Source organism: Octopus bimaculoides, chromosome 22, assembly GCF_046866305.1.
Source record: "Octopus bimaculoides isolate indiv1 chromosome 22, ASM4686630v1, whole genome shotgun sequence".
Lineage (NCBI taxonomy): Eukaryota > Metazoa > Mollusca > Cephalopoda > Octopoda > Octopodidae > Octopus > Octopus bimaculoides.
The window spans coordinates 5,383,807-5,406,306 of NC_142949.1; the positions used below are offsets into that span (position 1 = coordinate 5,383,807).

Consider the following 22,500-nt stretch of genomic DNA (forward strand, 5'->3'; position numbering starts at 1 on the left):
AAGAAAGATTATAGTAGATATAGATAAGGATAGATTATACGAGTTATAGATACACATAGAGATAGGGAGAGATTTGTACAGATACTGACTGTAAGCTACGTTAAAGTCGTTATCTCCTGTGCTATCTTTCAATGGTAACTTAATGAATAAGCGAAATGTTTAGATACTGTCCTTCATACGTACATATTTTATATATGTGTGTATAGGTATGTATATGTATATGATTACGTACCTATGTTTACATATGTATCTACGCGTAAATATGTGTATATAGATATATGTATATATTACATGTATGATTATACATACATACATATATACATACATACGTACGTATATACATACGTATATGTATACATACATATATAAATACATACGTATATACATACATACAAACATATATACATACACACACACACACACACACACACACACATATATATATGTGTGTGTGTGTGTGTGTGTGCGTGTGTGCGTACGTACATACATATATACGTACGTACGTACATACATATACACCAAATTCACTCGTAAGTCATTGATCGGCCCGGGGATATGGTAGAAGAAAGCTGCCCAGAGTTCCGCGCAGTGGAACCGAACCGGAAACCACTTGGTTGCAAAACGAGCTTCCTAACCACACAGCAACACCGGGCCCTATATTTCATTCCATTTTTCCTTCATTTTTAAATAAAAAATCGCCCCCTCCACTTTCAATGCTCGCAACCAGAAATAACCCCATAAAATAACTTCTTAATTAAGTGTTAAGATATTAATGTAGATTATAGGAAATATGACAATCAGCAATTTCGGACGGAAATACCAAATTCAAATTATCGATTAATATGTCCTATCGCACTCCAATATTAGCAGTTAATTCAGAAATCAGAATGATATTTACTAAATAAAGCATCGATACATTATTGTAGACATAATGTCGCCATGCATTTACAATCTACATTTCATATTTCTACAAGTATTAAGGCGCATTAAGTTTGAGCGGAAAGGGAAATGCTTGTGGTGTATTAACTTTTATAATCCAGTTCATATCTAGTAAATATGCCCATCTAGTTTTCATCTACAAACTGTGTGCATCCAGACTTTACCTACCGCAGTGTTTCCCAACCACTTCTTACCTATAATAACTGGCACTTCGTCAGGTTAGGACGACATGGGTTCTAGCTAATCCGATCAACGAAAGAGCTTGCTCGTGGAATTAACGTGCATGCGGCTGAGCACTCCACAGACACCTGTACCCTTAGCGTAGTTCTCAGAGAGATTCAGCGTAACACAAAATGTAATAAAACCAGCCCTTTTTAAATACGGGTACTACGCATTGTTGTGGATTGAAGCAATGTGAAATAAGTGGATTGAAGCAACGTGAAATATAGTACTTTGCTCAACGACACAACGTGTCGCTGGGAATTGAACTCACGACCTCGCGATCGTGAGCCGAACTCCCCAACCACTAAAGCACGTAACTTTACTTTTACCTAGGGCTCTCTTTGGTTGCTATTCTATTCTGGTAGACGCAACCCCATTCGATGTTTAAAGACTAGTTTTATAGAGAGTTCTTTCAGAATTCTTATCTTGTAATTTTTACACATTCACTTGTGTAGTTTGAACTATGTATAATGTGAGAGTTACTTACCATAAAAGCATCGGAAGCAAAATTACTTCAAGAAACTCTAAAATACTACTGTTGATCCCTAATTTACTACTCTGCTTGTGCTGACCCCTAGAAATATTATACGGGTCCCCAGGTACCATATCAATCCCGATTGAGAACTACTGATATATACTGTAGTTCCTACAGCAGACATCCGTCAAATCTCTTTCTACAGACAGCGTCCATCAAAATTTTTTCCTAAAGCCTGTGTTTATCCAAACTTCATCAGCTTCAAGCCAATCTCCACCTTCAGAAAGTGTTGAACTAGTCTTCACTTACAGCCAATGTTTATCCAATCTTTATCTTCACATTGTCGCCAGTAACTCTCCTGGTTTCATCAGGAGACTCTACCTAGTTCAGTATATTGTGTCTTCCCAATCTACGTCCACAGGCAATGAAGTAACTGATGCAAAGGAGAGAAGATTTACATTGTCACTTGATCCGACAGAAAGATCAGCAAAATCATTGTTAAATAAACTATCCAGTCAACATCTTCCGTCTCCATCCCTTCAGTATTGGCCTAAATGTGCGTATAAGTGTGTATGTATACACACACACACACACACACACACACACACACACACACACACACACACATACACACACACACATGTATACACACGTCCCTCTATATCCAGTTGGCCCTCTGTATCTATTAGGTCACTCCATCCAGTATTCACCCACATATACATATATAGGTGTACGTACATGTATGTATGTATTATAATATGATAAAATATAATATATGTGTGTATATGTATCTATGTACATATAGGGGGTTAGACATAAAGAATATATATATGTATACGTGTGTGTTTGCATGTGTGCGTGTGTGTGTATATATATATATACAAATGTATGTGTGCGTGTGTGTGTGTGTCCAATCAACATCTTCAGGCTGTTTAACCTTGTCAGCATCTATCTATAAACTATTTAATGTCCACCAAATATGTCTACCTCGATAACATTTATGTCCTGTCTAGTGATTATGTGTCTATCTTGTTTAACAACATTTAAAAGATTCTAACTATGGAAAATATAACTTTCTTGCCAGCCTATGTTTATTTACTCTCACCAGCTGTACACAGTAACGTCTAATACGTCTGTATAAATAACATCTACAAACGTTAACCGTCACACAACTCCTGCCATCTCGTGCAAAGATGCCATTAATGAATGTCAAATTTATAATAATTACCGGCTATAACGTATAATGTCTTCTCAGCTGAAATTCTTAATGAAAATGATTTGTGGCGAATATCAAAGTAATTTCCTTACTTTTTCTTTCTCTTTTTGCCGCTAGGTGGCGCTTCAGACTAATGCAAGGTTTGTCGGGTAAGTAAATCTTAATTAATGACTAACGAGACATTTCGCTCGAACGATTTACAATTTAAACCTAAGTGAAAATTGATTGATTTGATCTATGATCTGTTTAAATCGTTTGGGTCACATTTAAAGATGTATTTCGTCAGCTTTTACTTAGAACTTTCTCTCAGTACACCAACCGCTTTGATAAGTTTACCAACGAGCAACAAATCTTGTTCAGTTATTTAAAGGAATGAAATCTATTTTTCTGCTTGAAATGGTCGCAAGATAACTAAACTGATTTCGTTTCAACTTTACATTAAACTCACTTTGGTGGGTGTTTATGGCGTGTTTATTTTATATGGCCTCAGAAGCATTTTGCTGTATGTTATCGATATGTTATTGAGTATTGATAGAGAGGCACAAAGTCTGTATGGAATACTGTAAATAAAGAATAGCTCTTGAACGAAAACTGCGCGGCGAAACATAATGTTGAATTACGGGTGTCAGTTCTCTTGGTACTTTGAAGCAACAAGCATTAATATTTTGGAATATGTAACGCGAGAGGATGCCAGAATCGTTAGCATGCCGTTCTGAGTTCAAATTCCGCCGAGGTCGACTATCCTTTTCATCCTTTCGAGGTCGATAAAAATAAGTACCAGTTGAGCACTGAGGTTGATGTAATGGACTCACCCCCCCCCCCCCAAAAAAAAATTACTGGCTTTCTGTTAAAGTTTGAAATCCATACTATTTTGGTAAATGCTATCACGTATTAATATATGAACCCGAATGTGTGTATAGAATATTTTGATTAAAAATAATGCATTTTGATTAAAATCCGTGTGACGCAACATGACATTTCTTGAGGGGTTTAAATTCTTGGGGCATTTTAAAACTGATTGGAAGTGTTATCATGTACATTGTTTTGTCTTGCTTTAAAAGATGGGCTACAGCAAATATTTTGCTCAATACCATAGATTTGCTTGTCTGTTGTTTGACCTTAACAAGTTGGGCATGTCCCTTAGTGGCTGACAATATGTGCATTCCTGATCACGAGAAGAAATAGTGGGGGAGCATTATAGCCGTATGTTGAGGGGAATTCTTTGGAGTTTGAATAATTCACCTCTGGAAACGTGGTTGTTCCGTTCAACATCCTTAAACAACGCCTTTTCAGGGACCTTTTGAGAGGGATGGGCTATTTGATCTGAAGAAAATTCTAACTGGGCTCCAACTGCGAGGTCATGTGCTGTTTATCTTCATATGAGATCACTATGTCGCGCACATATGGTTGTGATACATGTGCCTACTGTTCCCTTATCAGACGGGTAGTCATGATGGGTATACTGGGCTTCGTATATTTTACCCCAGTGTAACTTTGATGGCATGCACAACTCTCTCACTCAATAATAATAATAATGATAATGATAGTAACAACAACCTGAAACATGAAGAGGCGCTCACTGTCCTGAACCGGACGGACAATGTAGTCTGTGGAAATTTTACGTCAGCAATGTATAGTCATCTAGTAGTGGTTAAGAAGGACGATATTCCCAGGGAAACCCTAGGTGCTGGCGAGGTTGAACTAGCTGGTCTGTTTCGTAGGTCTTTTGGTCCGGTACTACCACAGAAAAACTCTAGAAATCCCTGGCCTGGCAGTGCTACCGAGGAGTACTTCCCTTTCGAAATATACTTAACACGAACTCGTGCAATGTCCGAACATTGGTGATTTGTGTAGTTATGCCGAACAGCTGGTAACGTGTCTGAATCGAACCCGACGATCGGTCGTACCCGTACGACGTAACTCTAACAAGCCAGGGCAGACCATGTTCGTCTGTCTACTGATTATTGCGAAAGAGATTATGCGGGGTAGGGACGAGGCTAAAAGGATTAAAGTAAGACACCTTCTTCTTCAGTCAAGGCCCCATCGATATTATTTTAAGTGACACTATGAAAGGAAAGTGCTGGTGGAGACAGAAGCGCCACCTCTCCACGAATTTGTGAAAACATGAATTATTGAAACAAAATTGTTAGGGTGAATGATCTTTCGGCAAGCCTGTACCTGTAGATTTAAGAATAACAGCTATTCAAATGTTCGTTTATTTGGTGGTCAAGGTAACCTTGGATTTGTGGGGTTCTTTGTATGGCCCTAGAGTGAAATTTCTTCAGTATCTGGAGGATTGCATCATACACGTTATCACATACTCCGCATACAATGTATGCTTTTATTGAATTTCACTATTTTTGCCGTTTGTTTCTTTTCGTTTTTTATTCAAACCTTCGCACAATTTTAGAGTGTGCTTAAGATTCCCCCTTCATCTATAGCCCGTAGAAAATAAAAGAAATAATCACCGCCTTCAGTAGTAGTAGTAGTAGTAGTAGTAGTAGTAGTAGTAGTAGTAGTAGTAGTAGTAGTTAGTAGTAGTAGTATAGGGACAAAAAAAAACAGATTGACATTTGACGATAAGACAAAATGGAGTCTAAAGCCTGACGACACGTTTGCCTCGTTTTCATTTTCATTCTTATTGACTCTCAACAAATATTGCCTCGGTTCAGCGTAAAATATTATCAAAATGATATGAAATGTTTAGATTTACTTCAAGAAAATCGAATGTTTATTCAATTACATATTAGTTCAATTTCGTTTAGATAAAATTCACTCTCTTTTTCTGCCTTTAAACTCTCTTTCTCACGCCTTCTTTTTCACTATTTTTCTCCTTCTTTCTCTTTCGCCTTTCTTCATATTTAGTTTTCTTCCAATTCACACGCACACACAAACATACATACATACATGTCAGCACACATATTACTTAATAACGTACGTATACACACACGTATTACATAATTGATGATTCTTTACATATATATATATATATAATTATATATAAATTATATACATATATACACATATATATACTTATATATATATATATATATATATATATATATATATATTTATATATATATATATATATATATACATATATATATAGATATAGATATAGATATAGATATAGATATATATATATACTGTATACATATATAAACATATATAAATATATATATATATATATATATATACATATATATATACATACATACATATATATGTGTATGTATATATATATATATATATATATATATATATATATATATATATATATATATATATATATATATGTGTGTGGAGGTATGCGTGTGTATAAGCGTGTGCATGCATCTAAAATTCTGTTCTGCTAAACCTACCCGAAAACACAGACACACTTATGTATAAATATATGTGTATATATAAATATATTAATACGCGTGTGTGTTTGTATGCGTGTGTGCGTGTGTATACGTGTCTGTGTGTGTTAGTGTTTGAAAAGGTGTGTGTTTCTATATATACATATATGAACATAGGCTCATGCATGTAAACATAAATATATATATATATATATATATATATATATATATACAGGTGTACGTGTGCATATACGTAATATGTGTGTGGCGTATATGTATCTATGTATGTACGTATGTATGTGTATGTATATGTGTGTGTCTGTGTCTGTGTCTGTGTGTGCGTGTTTGTGTGTATGCATAAGTATCTTCTGACTAAAACATCGACATATCCACATATAAGATTTCTTCTCTCGCTCACTTTCATATTGCTACACACACACACACACACACACACACACACACACACACACACACAAAACCACCACCACCACCACCACCACCACGACCGCCGCCGCCGCTACCATCACCACACACACTTCTACAAGTCTATTTACCTAATATTCTAGAGTATTCTCAAGAATACAAACAATGTTTTGTCTTCAGAAGGAGAAAATACACACACAGACACACACACAAACACTTTATCGCTCTCTCGCAGCCTCACACTAACACAAGCATTCACACAAATCTCTCTCTCACACACACACACACACACACTTACACATAAAATAAAACAATAAATACTATAAAAATTTAATTTTAAATGAGTTTTAAGAAGGTATTTTTCCCCTTTTAGTTTTTTCTTTCCTTTTTTTGCATGTCTTTTTTTTTGTTAATGAAAATTTCAAAAGATGTGAACATTATTATTGTTGCTGTTGTTTGGTAATACTATTTCATAATCATGTTCATCATCATCATCATTGCCATCATCATCATCATTCTCATCCTCATCATCGTCATCATCATCATCATCGTCATCATTATCATTATCATCATCATTATCATTATTATTATTATTATTATTATTATTATTATTCATATCATCATTATTATTATGATTATTATTATCAATTAGTGTTTTTTCTGAATTCATGGTTTTACGATAGGTGTGATGGTGGTGGTGTTAGTGGTGGTAGTAGTAGTAGTAGTAGTAGTAGTAGTAGTAGTAGTAGTAGTAGTAGTAGTAGTAGTAGTAGCAGCAACAACAGCAGCATTAGCAGCAGGTGCTCAAAGCTAATATTTACATTCCAATATCTTTTGGATTCAAAAACCATTTCAAAGGAATTGCGGCGATTCACTTTTAAAAGTTATTGAAAAATGAAACCGCGTGAAACCAGGTGTAACCGAGTGTGGCCATGTGCAGCCGAGTGTCTCACTATTTAACTATATGTGACCGAATGTCACGTGGTATGTCGTCGTGTTTGAATAAGATGTAGGTATTGATTTTAATTGTGTTAATTTGGCGCATGTGCAATGGTATGCACGCCAATGCACACCAGAGCAGACAACTGCACGCATTGACATACATATACACCTGCACATACTGACATTAATCTCTATACACCTACACACATACATACACATTCGCGCGCATATACAAACACACGCACGCACATACAGACAAAATCATATATATATATATATATATATATATATATATATATATATATATATATACGCACACATTCACACATACATATGACAGGGTCAATCTACATTCCACATCGAGATATTTTTTCTCCGAACCAAACTTTAGATTTCTAATTTACCCGAAGAAAGAATTTTTTTTCTCATTATCTCACCTAATTATTCATAAATGAAAATCGTGGGTGAAACAGCTGTAGTGACCCTTTAACCCGATTGTGTCCTTATTTGATAGAGGCGACTAAAAGGGACGGGAGCGAGGGGACCGGGAATCGTGTTCTCTTAGTAAATCTATATTCCTAAAAAGACAGCATATAAATGTGTATAGCCGCCATAATTGATCGTTAAATCCACAAGTTCTTTTCTCTCTCTGTTTATTTCCTCGCGTTCCTTTCTTTTGAAGAGCGTAAGCTCGAAACGTTAATGACTTTCTCACTTTTCCGAGTGTCAAACTAATACACATGCTTGTTGTTTATACACCTGTCTTCGTCTTTTGTTTTTCTGTAGAATTCAACAATATATATATATGTGTGTGTGTGTATGTGTGTATTTGTTTATGTATGCATGTTATAGCACACCAATGTGTGTGTGTGTGTGTGTTTGTGTTTGTGCCACGCCGACTTCATAACCAGTCTTAGTTTGTTTTACTTCCTCGCAACCTAGCAGTTCAGCAAAAGAGAACCCGCGAAATAAGTACTTAAAAAAGAACCAACACGGTCGATTTGTCCGACTAAACCCTTCAATCAAGACGGTGCACCACCATGGCCGCACACCCAATGACTCGGACAAAAAAAAAAGATAAAAGTTCAGTAGAAAAGCAAATAAACAGATAATTGCAGGGGACGGTCACGACTGGAATACATTTCCTCATAGAACAACTTGATCAGCATTGACCTAAGGCAAAGCAACAACAACAGCAGCAATAAACATAGAACAAATGCTAAGCTTCGCTTAGGAAGCTTACTATGTTGTGTGCCGGAATGACAAATCGATATTTTGAATGGAACTCTTCAATGAAAAAGGTTATATTTGCGGTCGTATCCATTGTTTGTCATACAAAAATCTTGTTTACCCGAGTGTTGTTCCTACTTAATAAAGCATACAGAGTTTTTGTGATGGCCTTTAGTATTTATTAGTAATTTGGTTCACAGACTATTAATTAGTGCCATTCCTATACAAATTCCTTCCTTGCATCTTCAGACGTTTCAACAGAAATCTGTCTCTTTGTTTTAGCAAGTTTTCTTCTCTTCTTCTTCAGCCGCTAACTTCCTTTTCCATTTTCTGATTGTCATTCTTGTTTTCCGTTCTGTTGTATTACATTTTGCTTATTAATTATTTCTTGTTTATATATTTCTTGTTGTTTGTTTGTTTGTTTGTTGTTCGTTTATCGTTGCTTGTTTGTTATTCTTCGTTTGTTGGTTTGTTTGTTAGTTTGCATATGTTTATGTTGATGTTATTTTTTTTAAATATATTTTTGTATTTATCATTGTTGAGTGTGTCGTGTCTTCGTGTGGATTTGTATGTGAGTGTATCTGCAAGAAACTGCGAGTGTATATAGATAGATAAATAGATAGATAAATAAATAAATAGATATATAAATAGATAAATAGATAGATACATAGATAGATAGATACATACATACATACAGACAGACAGACAGACATACAGACATACAGACATACAGACATACGCATGTACGTACGTAGATAGGAAGATAGATAGGTAGGTAGGTAGGTAGGTAGGTAGGTTGGCAGGCAGGCAGATAGATAGATAGAAAGAGATGGGGGGAGAGAGAGATGGGGGAGAGAGAGATGGGGGGAGAGAGAGATGGGGGGAGAGAGAGATGGGGGAGAGAGATGGGAGGAGAGAGAGATGGGGGGAGAGAGAGATGGGGGAGAGAGATGGGGGGAGAGAGAGAGATTGGGGAGAGAGAGATGGGGGGAGAGAGAGATGGGGGGAGAGAGAGATGGGAGGAGAGAGATGGGGGGAGAGAGATGGGGGAGAGAGAGATGGGGGGACAGAGAGAGATGGGGGGAGAGAGAGATTGGGGAGAGAGAGATGGGGGGAGAGAGAGATGGGGGGAGAGAGAGATGGAGGAGAGAGAGATGGGAGGAGAGAGATGGGGGAGAGAGATGGGGGGAGAGAGATGGGGGAGAGAGAGATGGGGAGAGAGAGATGGGGGAGAGAGATGGGGGGACAGAGAGAGATGGGGGGGGAGAGAGAGATTGGGGGAGAGAGAGATGGGGGGAGAGAGAGATGGGGGGAGAGAGAGATGGGGGGGAGAGAGAGATACATAGGGAGGGGGGGCAGATAGATAGATAGATAGATAATAAACAGACAGGCAGGGTGACAAACAGTGAGGTAGGTAGGTAGGTAGGTAGGTAAATAGGCAGGCAGGCAGGCAGACAGACAGATAGATAGATAGATAGATAGATAGATAGATAGATAGATAGATAGATAGATAGATAGATAGATAGATAGATAGATGTTAGGATATAAGAATACATATATCTATAGCTGTATGCGTGGGTGTGTGCGTGTTGTGTATATGTATTTGTTGTAATGTCTGTGAAGACATAAGCACTGCCATCAGATACGAGCACATCCGTAATCTTAATTCAAAGTTGAATGGTCGATGTGCGTCTCGCAGAATGGTTCCTACGCTTCACGTAGCCACAAATATGTGTGTGCGTGTATATGTGCGTGTGTAGCGGCGACGTTGGTGTATCTTTATGTGTGGTGTGTGTGTGATCCACGTATACATGTATATATATATATATATATATATATATATATATATATATATATATATATATATATATATATATATATATATATATATATATATATATATATATATATATATATATATATATATATACATATATATATATATATATATATATATATATATACACACATGTATATATGTATACATATATTTGTGTATGTATGCATATGTATATTCATCATATATGTGTATCTATGTATGTATGTATGTATGTGTATATATATATATATATATATACATGTATATATATGTGTGTGTGTTTTGTGTATGTGTGTGTGCTTCGTTATTGTATATCTTCCAATCTGTCATGTCTGTCTCTTATTCAAGATGGCTCTTTAAAATAACCTATAGTGTAAGTGAAGAAGCTGAAGTCACTACGTGACTTCAATTCATATCTAACGTATTAATCCGCTTGGTTTTAGCTAGATTAATATATTGGATTACCTTAGATTAATCCGATATCATTGCCTGGAATATATCTAAATTTAATGATCTACTTCACATGTACTTCATACGGAGCGAAGTTTTAATCCGCACTTCAGATATATCAACCTTCCATAGCTTTTTATCCATCGCTGTCTTCTAAATTTTATTCAGCTTTTCTGCAATTCCACTATTCTTTAGTTCTTTTACCGATTACATTAGATTTCATTACGGCCATGCTGTGGCAGATACTTCAGTGTTATATGTTCAGTCGTTTACATCGAACCTAAATATTATTTTTGCTGGTACTTATATATTTTAACGATCTCTTAAGAGACGGTGAATTGAGCCATGCCGTGGTAGGGTGGTCCTATGTCAAGTTCTTCAGTTGCTTACGTCAAGTCTTGGACTTGTTTTCGTGAGCTGGTAGAAACATTACCATGCTGGGAAAATGTTTAGCGGCATATCGTCCTTCCTGACGTTCTTAGTTCAAATTCCGCCCTAGTCGACTTTACTTTTTATGACTTCAGGGCCGATACAATAAGTATCAGTTGGGTACTGGGATCAATGTAATCGACTTACCACTCCTCCGCGATTGCTGACCCTGTGACAAAACTCGAAGCCAATATTCATTGTATGTTCTGTGTTCAAATTCCTCCGAGGTCGACTTTGCCTTTCACTTTTCTGGGATATGCATCCGCTGAGCCCTGGGGTCGATGTGATCGACTTACCCACGCCCTCACGTTTCTTGGCCTCGTTCCAAAATTTTAAACCATTATGATTTATTAAAAGAGAGTGAACCGTTCTATGTTGCAGTAAGGTCATCCATGTTAAGGAGTTCAGTCGCTCGGTTTTATTTTGTTTTAAAATCTTACGTTCTGATTTCCGATTCCGCCGAGGTCGACTTTGCTTTTCATACTTTTGAGGTCGTTAAAACAAGTATCAACTGAGCAGAGATGTCGACGTAACGGACTCAATCAATTCTCCGAAACTTTTGACCTTGTGTCAAAATCCGAAACTAATATTCATTTTAACAATTTAAGAAATGACGAACCGTTAGATAGTTGTAGCGGTGGCTAAATATTTGAATGACCTTGCAAGAAGGTTTTTAGAGTAACCTCCCTTTACTAAGTTTCTCGAAGCATCTATGTCATGAGACGTGATTCTTAATTATTCAAGAAGCTTAGCGTTTCTCTTGGAAGTTTCTAGAATGCCGAGCGATCCATTAATACAAACAGCTTACTAACCCTGCTCTTTGCTTCTTAGTCGATTAGACTCAGAGCCATTTACGTCATAGCTATGTCCGTCTAATTTTCTACGCCACATGACTGAAAACTACTACTGAGCTGTTATTTCTAGATTTTCTATCTCTGAACTTTCTTGCATAGATTACTTCATTCAACTAGATTCTACATTTTGATTATGTTTTATCATCGACCAGTAAATAAAATATTTTTTTATGTAGTAAATATATAGTTCTTAAATTTATTCTTCTCTGTAAGAACTCTTGTAATAATATACACCCAGCCATATCAACACCTGATACTGAATATATATTCCCACTACATAATCTAACAAAGTCGCCTGTTATTCATCGTCTGAGTTCAAATCCCGCCGAGGTGACATTTGCGTTTTACCCTCGGTAAAAGAAATTACGAAATCTTTGACAAAAGCCCTTCCAGAATCTTTAACTTCATCAGTTCAAATCACGCCGAGATCATTTTTGATTCATACTCTGCTGGGTTTCATAAAGTAAATATCATGTCCGGGTGGAGAATTGCCACAATTACAAGAGTTTTCGAACAAAAAGGTTTCCGGCGTTCGCACTAACAGATTTCATTCCGAAGGCCCAAGAATCTGGTTAGTTACAGCAGACATCTTGTTTTTTTTTATCCTTTATCATTTACTTGTTTCAGTCATTAGACTACGGCCATGCTGGAGTATCGGTCTTGAAGAATTTTAGTCGAACGAAGCGACCCCAGATTTTTTTCAAACCCTGATACCTATTTTATCGGTATCTTTCTGCTGAACCGCTATATGACAGGAACGAAAACCGACTAATATTCGCTATCAGACGGAGGTGGGATAACAAACACAAATGCAACGACAGAGACAAATAGATACATACACACATATATGTGTACACACTCACCCACCGACTTATACATGTATATATATATATATATATATATATATATATATATATATATATATATATATATATATATATATACATGTCATACTGTCTCTTAAGACAGTAAAACATTCCCTCAATATACACAAGAGAAAAAGGCCAGGTCAGTTCCTCCTCAATTTTATTCGATTGTCAAAGAATATGTATAAGAATATGTATATGTATTTTTCCATATGTGTATTTTCATACACTGTTTTTAACAATTTCACCTTAATATCAGAGAATGTGTGACAATCAGTATGTAACACTACAAAGTTCATACAAAGCTTTATACTTTAAATATATTTTATCATCAAAGAATGTATATATGCATTTTAATACTCAAACTGTTTTTTTAACATTTTTTATTATTCTCAAAGACTTTTGATAATCTTTTTCTAAAAAAGTGAAACCGGTTAAGTAAATAAATATTTTTAAAAAATAAGTGCATTTTCAAATCTTCTTTCATATATATATATATATATATATATATATATATATATGAGATGGGCTTCTTTCTGTTTCCGTCTACCATATCCAGTCACAAGGTATTTGTCAGCCCGTGGTAATAGTAGAAGACACTTGCCCAAGTTGCCACACAGTGGGACTGAACCCAGAACCGTGTTGTTGGAAGTGGGTAACCTCCTTACCACACAGCCTATTTCTCATCTTCATTTAATAAACAAAAAGGAATCTTATACGGCCATAAACCACATAGAAGTAAGCAGTAAGGTAATTTTGTTCGACGCACTGAAAGTAATATACGTCGGTGATTGAATATAAACCAATAGCACATGACTATATTAATGTATATATGCATTTGACTGTGTTTGTGCGTGTGTATGTGTGTTTATGTGTGGGAGTGCGTGTGTGTGAGTGTACGCTTGTTTGTGTGTGTATGTGCGGATGTTTGTTTATGTGTGGAGGTAGGTGCATGTGTATGTGCTAGTGTGTTTCTGTATGTGTGTGTGTGTTTTTATGTGTGGGGATGCGTGCGTGTATATGCGCTAGTATGTTTGTGTATGTTTGTGTACATGTGCGTGAGTGTGTCTGTGTGTAGTCGTGCATGTATTTACGCGTGTGTGTGTGTGCGTGTGTATGTGCGCTTGTGTGTATGTATATTGTATATATGCGTGTATGCGTGTATGCGTGTGTGAATGCGTCTGCGTGTGGGTGTGAGTGCGCAAGCGTATTTGTCTAAAGGCCACGGATTTAGCTTTGATTTCACTTCTATCAAGAATTTCAGTTTGCGGTTAATATTTTAAAAATAATATCCTTTTTCTTCTTTTTCTTCTCTTTGTTCTTTTTTCCTCCTCCTTCTTCTTCTTCTTCTTCTTCTTCTTCTTCTTCTTTTCTTCTTCTTCTTCTTCTTCTTATTATTATTATTATTATTATTATTATCATTATTATTATTATTATTATTATTATTATTATTATTATTATTTTCTTCTTCGTCTTCTTCTTCATTTCTTCTTCTTCTCCTTCTTTTCTTCTTCTTCTCCTTCTTATCTTCTTCTTCTCCTTCTTCTTTTCTTCTTCTTCTTCTTCTTCTTCTTCTTCTTCTTCTTTTCTTCTTCTTCCATTCCATGAATCTTCTTTCCATCTCTCATCGCTTTTTTACTCTGTTATGTCTCTTTAATTTCATTATTTCAAAGGTGTAACGTAAATAACAGAAATGTAGCATCCTTGTTAATTTGGCGGCATATGACGGCTTGAAATTGCCGCACAACTTTACAAGTATATTTGCACCAAATTAAACAAAACAACGATTATTAAATGAGAGAACATCTTTGGTAGACACATAGAAACTACTAGAAATAGCAGTCGAACCTCATTCAAATCATATTCTATTTGCTATACAACAAAGACGTATTGAATGGATGGCAAGGAACCCACTGCAGTTTGTGCTTCACAGAGAAATGTCACATTTGGAAAGACTTCATACTAATAACGAATAGAAATATAGAGCTTACTCGGCACACAGACAGTTTAAAATAAATAATTCTCCACACAAAGACTACGAGTGGGATAACCTTTGTAGTTAGACGTAAAATGAGACACTAACATTTGAAGATCGATTTATCCAAATTCCTGTTTTATAGTAGAATGCCATGGCGTAGACGTAGCTCCATTCAAGATATAATTATATATATTTCATACAAATATGAATACATCTACGAATGCAGAAGCACACACACACACACACACATATGAAATAGGACACATTCATGTATAGATATATACGCATACATATATTTAAACACACACACATACATATGTATATTTATATATTTATTTATTTATATGTGCGTGTGTGTGTGTGTGACTATGTATATATCGTTTTTATATATTCTTACATATATATATATATGTATATATGTATATACAGATAGATAGATAGATATTTATGTATGTGTGTCTGTGTGGAGAGAGAGAGCGCGCGGGAGAGACAGAGACAGGGAAAGAAAGAGGCAGAAACAGATATGTATACTGATATATATATATATATATATATATATATATATATAAACGCGTATATATATATATATATACATATATATATATATATATATATATATATATATATATATATATATATATATATATATATATATATATATATATATATATATATATATATATATATCGATACCCACACTACATCAAAAATAACGATGAGAAACACCAAAAAACAGAGGAAAATGAGCGAAATCAGAAAAGATTAATATCCCCATCCATAGCCATTGAACTCTGATTATCAATGAAAAGGATTTCATTTGCTAATCCTCTTCTGGAGGATTAAGTTTATTTAAATATGTATTACTCATCTTCAGATTCGCATAGCACTAGTTGCACACATCTGTGTCTTACTACGTATGTATGTATATATATATGTACATATATATAAATATATATAAACACATATATACAGATATATGTATGTGTTTGTGCATGTTTAATGGGGGGATAGGTAAATGCAATTATTTATGCACAGATGAGCAGAGTCTTTCAATCGCGTGCGTGCGTGCGTTTGACTTTATATATATTTCTGCTTAAATGCATACGTTACTAAACGGCCTTCAGTATCCTTGTGTATACACATGCAAACATATATTACTAACACACGCACAGTTTAAACATGTATTACAAAAGGGTTATGTACATATAGATAGATAGATAGATAGATAGATAGATAGATAGATAGATAGATATGATGTACAATTGTATATATTATATATAAACATGTACCTCTGCCCTAAAACGTAGTGGCATTTTTCTCACCCTTTACTTTCTGATTTTCCATCTAGTCAAGTTAAATGTTGCCCTTCACCCCTTCAGTTTCAATAAAATAAAGCAACATTATTGACTTTTTACCCTCCCCTCAAAATTGCTGGCCTTGAACGCTGCAACACACAGCCGTCCCCGTTTGCAAGGGAAATACTGTGATCTTAGTCACAAAACCTGGGCACCCGGTCTTATGGGCCTACGTACACAAGATAAAAAGGATATATTTAGCAGCCATCATCTAGCTTGCTTACTCCACATATCGTTAAAAAAAAAAGAATGGATATGTTTCAACATGTACACTGGAAGGAAAGAAACTAGTACAAATATATCACAATATTCATCAGCACAATGATTATATAATTTATTTATATCTGTGTTTTCTAACTATCCTATGACATATTCATCGGAGAAAAGTTGTTTTTATGTGACCTTTCTTGCGCGGTTGCCACATCAGCTTAATGCACGAACGTTGACCAATCAGTTTGCACGTTAAGTGATAGCATTCTGAACCACTGTCCTACAACGGCCAGAATAGACATAATTCGCCAGAATAGATATAATTCGCGACATAACACATTAGACTGTACACTTTTCAAAATCAAGTATATTCCAGCATTTTAAAGTGTTTTTTATGCATGTTCAAATTCATTTCTTACACACAGACACACATACACACACACACACACACACACACACACAAACACACGACACATATAAATATATATATATATATACTTATGTATGTATGGATGGATGTTATGTATAAATGTATATACGTATATATCTATGTACGTTTGTATGTATATACACGACAGTCTTCTTTCGATTTCCGTCTAGCAAATCCACACACAGGGCATTAGTCGTTCCCAGACTATAGTAGAAAACACTTCCCAGCATGCCACGCGTCAACCGTGGCTGAGGAGTAAACTCTTTACCATACAGTTACGCCTATATATATATATATATATATATATATATATATATATATATATATATATATATATATATATATAGTAAGCACATAAATGCGAAACAAGGGGGCAAATATACATTCGAATACCGGAGGTAGTGTAATATGCTTTATTAAAAAGCAGCAAATATTTTTGCTGCTTTTTAAACAAAGCATATATACATACATTCTTTATTTTCTCTCCTTGTTTCTTTCTGTGTTCCTTTCTGGGGAAGAGCGTAGGCTCGAAATGTTAAACACTTTTTCACTTCCCGAGCGTTAAACTAATACATCTCTTTGTTGTCTACACCACCTGTCTTCGTCCTTAGTTTTTTTGTGTATTCTCTCTCTATCTCTCTCTCTCTCTCTCTCTCTCTCTCTCTCTCTCTCTCTCTTTTATATATATATATATATATATATATATACACACACACACACACAGAAAGAGATTTGTGTATATATATATATATATATATATATATATATATATATATATATATATTTACTGTTATTTATATTGTTATATTATATTGTATCATATTGATATAGAGTTGTGTGCACATAAGTGTGTGGCTGGCTATGTGTATGATTACCTAGGTCAGTCAATGTGTGTCTATAATTTTCTTCGATAGTCTGTGCGTGGGTGTACGTACGTTTACGTGCACGAATGAACACCTGCACGCATCTGTAAATGGGACTTCGGGGCTAATTTTCAAGAAGCAATATATGTATTCACATCCATACATTCTTACATGAATTCATACGTGTATACGTACATACATACATACATGCATACACATACTCACACGCGCACACACACACACACGTTGATGGTGTTAACAAGTGGACCATTAGTAGAGATTATGTGAAGTATAAATCGGTATTTAGCCGTTCTAAAGACCCATTCCGGATTCATAAAATAATCTCAACATATAATATCTTTATTGAATGCTAAACCAATTTCAACTCAACTCTCTCTCTCTCTCTCCTTCCATTGCTCTCTCTCTCTCTCTCTCACACACACACTATTCTTTCTCTCTTTTTCTTTCTTTCTCTCTGTCTCTCCCTCTTTTAGTCTATCTATTTGTTTATGTGTCTAATATAAACACAGATGGATATTCATATATATATATATATATATATATATATATATATATATATATATATATATATATATATACATATACATACATACATACATATATATATATATATATATATATATATATATATATATATATATATATATATAAATATATATATATATATATATATATATATATATATATATATATATATATATATATATATATATATATATATATATATATATATATATATATATATATATATATATATATACTAGCAGAGGCACCCGGCGTTGCTCGGGAATGAAATTGTTGCTTATATACTTAAAGAAAAAAGGCAAAATATGCTGTATAGAAATTTGAGAGGACATTCTGTAGATGGACTCTCAGATGAATGATGGCTGGGCGCCTCTCATGAATGGGGAAAATTGGAGATGTGCCAAAAAGCCTCATTGGTACTTGGAAACTTTTACGAAAATTAAAATGGGGATTAAATGAAAAAAATGATTTACGTGAATATCCTCACAAGAGTAATTGAAATAAATGGCGATTGTGTAACCCCCCACGCACGCACGCACGCGCGCGCGCATACACACGTGTGTCTTTGTAAATATGTTTGTATACATTTAAGTATGTGTGTGTTTGTAAGAGACAGAGTGAGTGAGAGAGAGAGGTTTGTTGTCATGTATACGTACATGCATAAATATACATACATCTTTGGATGTATGCATATGACAACACAGCCCTTGACTCACTCACACTCTGTCTCTTACAAACACGCGCGCGCGCATACACACGTGTGTCTTTGTAAATATGTTTGTATACATTTATGCATGTGTGTTTGTAAGAGACAGAGTGTGAGTGAGTCAAGGGGTGTGTGTGTGACAGAGTGAGAGAGCGGTGTGTATGTAGTATTTAATCTCTCTCTCTCTCATACACACGAACACACACACTCACACACAAAATAGAGAGTGAAAGCTTTTTGCCGTTGTTACGTCAATACCGGAAGTTGACATTGAGGAACCTTTTCAAAGAAGTGAATCTTAAATATAAAGCAATATTATTTATTTTTAATTTTAAAAAATCAAATGAAGAGCCTAAGGTTTATCTGAGGTCAAATTATTCACGCATCACAAGTATGGAAGCATTTGGTGAAGTCGATTTCACGTGAAAAGCGATTACACACACATCTCTGTTTTATATATAGTATAGATATATATATATGTATATGTATATATATATATATATATATATATATATATATATATATATATATATATATATATATATATATATATATATATATATATATATAATTTTAAACATACACGGATCAGCAGAAATTGCTTCAACAACATACTGAAAATTTTAGAAATAGCAATTAAAACTACTAATTCTAACTACAATTAAGACTCCAACGGATGGCTCACATAGAACAACAGAGGAAAAAATAAACAAAACAAACCTGCCGTTAGTTAATCATGTACGAGGTTTCGTGATTAGAATTTTATAAAAATTCATTTCACCCTTCAGCATGATATCCAAAATTATAAATCTGAAAATGCTAATAAACCCATGTACATTTGACCATGCGACATCAAATATCACATAAGAAATAACAGCATCTCCAAATTATATCGACTAGTAAATCCCGTATCCCTCCTCAAAATAACCCCATGTGCGTCACGAATAGTCCCGAATATATATATATATATATATATATATATATATATATATATATATATATATATATATATATATATATATATATATATATATATATATATACGCGCGCGCGTGTGTGTGTGTGTGTGTGTGTGTACGTGCGTGTATGTGCGTGTGCGTCCGTGTATGTGTGCGTGTGCGTGCGTGTGTCTGTGTGTGTATGTGTGTGTATATATATATAGATAGATAGATAGATAGATAGATAGATAGATAGACAGACAGACAGACAGATAAACAGACAGACAAACAGACAGACAGACAGACAGGCAGACAGACAGACAGACAGATAGACAAGGAGACAGACAGTCGGCCAGATAGACAAGCAAAAAGATAAATTGATCGGCTGACAGAAAGAAAGAAAGAAAGAAAGGAAGAAAGAAAGGAAGGAAGGAAGAAAGATGTGCTTATACTTATTTACAAACATACTATAATCAAAGATGAAGAGATATTGACAAAAGTACACAGACAGACAGACAGACAGACAGTCAGACAGACATACAGACAGACAGATAGATAGATAGATAGATAGATAGATAGATAGATAGATAGATAGATAGACAAACAAGCATATAGATGGATTGGTAGACGGTTAGAAAGAGAGAAAAGAATATGTGTATATACATAGATACTATCATACATAACATAGACAAAGATGGAGAGATATATATTAATAAACGTCGGAAGACAGAGACAGCGAGTGAGGCAGACAGAGAGGGTGAAAGGAAGAGAGAAAAAGAAAGGGATTTCGAGAAAACACAGGAAATATAAGAAGGAGAGTCAATGAAGAAATTATAAACGAAAAATAGGATGCAAAGTAGATTAAGGTAAAGTTAAGATTAGTCCACCTTAAGCAAGTCAATTTTGTAGGTTGCTAAGTAAGATTTAATCTCATTTAGGCTTCCAACTGTTATCTTTTATAGACGTTTACGCAGAGGTTTTTTTCAGCTGAGCGCTTTAAAGTTTCATAATTCCGTTTAGCTCGTGGGTAAAATTCATTTGTAATGTATCTAGTCCTTTACCTGTCATACCCAGCGTTGACTTTCCATCTCTCTCTCTCTCTCTCTCTCTCTCTCTAACTCTTTCTTTCTTTTTCATTATTTATTTCTCTAGTTCTTGATCTATCCGTTTATTTGTCTCTAGTACTCGCTTGAATAATGAACATTACGGAGATACTGAGATTGCGAGTAAAGCAAGTGTATTTTCTTCTAAATAAGCAGTGTAAAGTATCTTCATAGAAATACATGCAAATGAACGGCGACAGCTGAGCTTCTCACTCACTCAATGCTAATATGTGTGTGTGAGTTATTGACAAAATATGACACTTACGAAATCAGCAATTGCGGTGGTATTTACCGAGACGAGGGCAAAGTTTGTCAAATAACTGCCGTAAGAGTCGGAAATTACATTTATTCCTTAGGGTATTTCATATTTAATGATTATGTGTGTGCACGAACACGCGAGTGTGGCTGTCTGTGTATGCATGGATGTATGCACTTAAATGTAGGCACGTCAGCAGAGAAATTCAGAGAATGATAGATAATCATGCAATGACAAAAAGTGTATATGACCACGGCCTAGATGAGTTCCGAGGTAGATTGGATCAAGAGGCCTAATATTGCTGACCAGTATCTGAAAGATAACTTTGCAAAAATATATCGAAATTATGACAAAACAGATTTCAATACAAATATTTCATTTTTATGAAAACTGCAGAAAAGAGACTAAATACATGTATGTATGTGATTGTTCAATTTATTTTAAGATTTCTTGCCAATAGAGGTAGAACCGGTTTCTAACCTAGATCCAAAGCTACTCCATTGGAATTTCAACATCAACAACATGGTATTTTTGCATGTAAATATGTACGTATGTACGTACAGATCTGTATGTTTTATGTATGTATTCTAACACATATAGTCGAATATCTAGACATGCTTATATATATCTAAATGATAAACTTCTGGAAAGTTTTACAGATTTTTAGAGTGATGGATTGGATCTGTAGTCTTCGAATTAGTTTTCGCCTTTTTGGTTTTGAGAAGCCTAATTTCTCAAGATTGATATCTAGGCAGTGAGTTACATATCCCAGGGCCCCAATAATTACAGCTATAATAAACCTGAACTTGTACCTGCAGATTTTTCAATAGTTCAGCGTAGGTGTTCTCTTTTTCACTGATCTTCAGCTTCATGTTAATATCTGCTCGGCAGCTAATTTCCACAACTGTG

At 34.9% G+C, this 22,500-nt stretch overlaps 1 protein-coding gene across 20 annotated transcripts in view; it reads left to right on the forward strand.

Annotated features, from left to right (window-relative positions):
* LOC106869633 (cadherin-23) overlaps positions 1-22,500 on the forward strand; it is an 898,614-nt gene that overhangs the window by 421,050 nt on the left and 455,064 nt on the right. For all 20 annotated transcript variants that reach the window (XR_016237951.1, XR_016237950.1, XR_016237947.1 and 17 more), the window contains exon 2: positions 2,970-3,001. The gene's annotated coding sequence lies outside the window, so the exon portion shown is untranslated. The remainder of the gene's footprint in view (positions 1-2,969; positions 3,002-22,500) is intronic.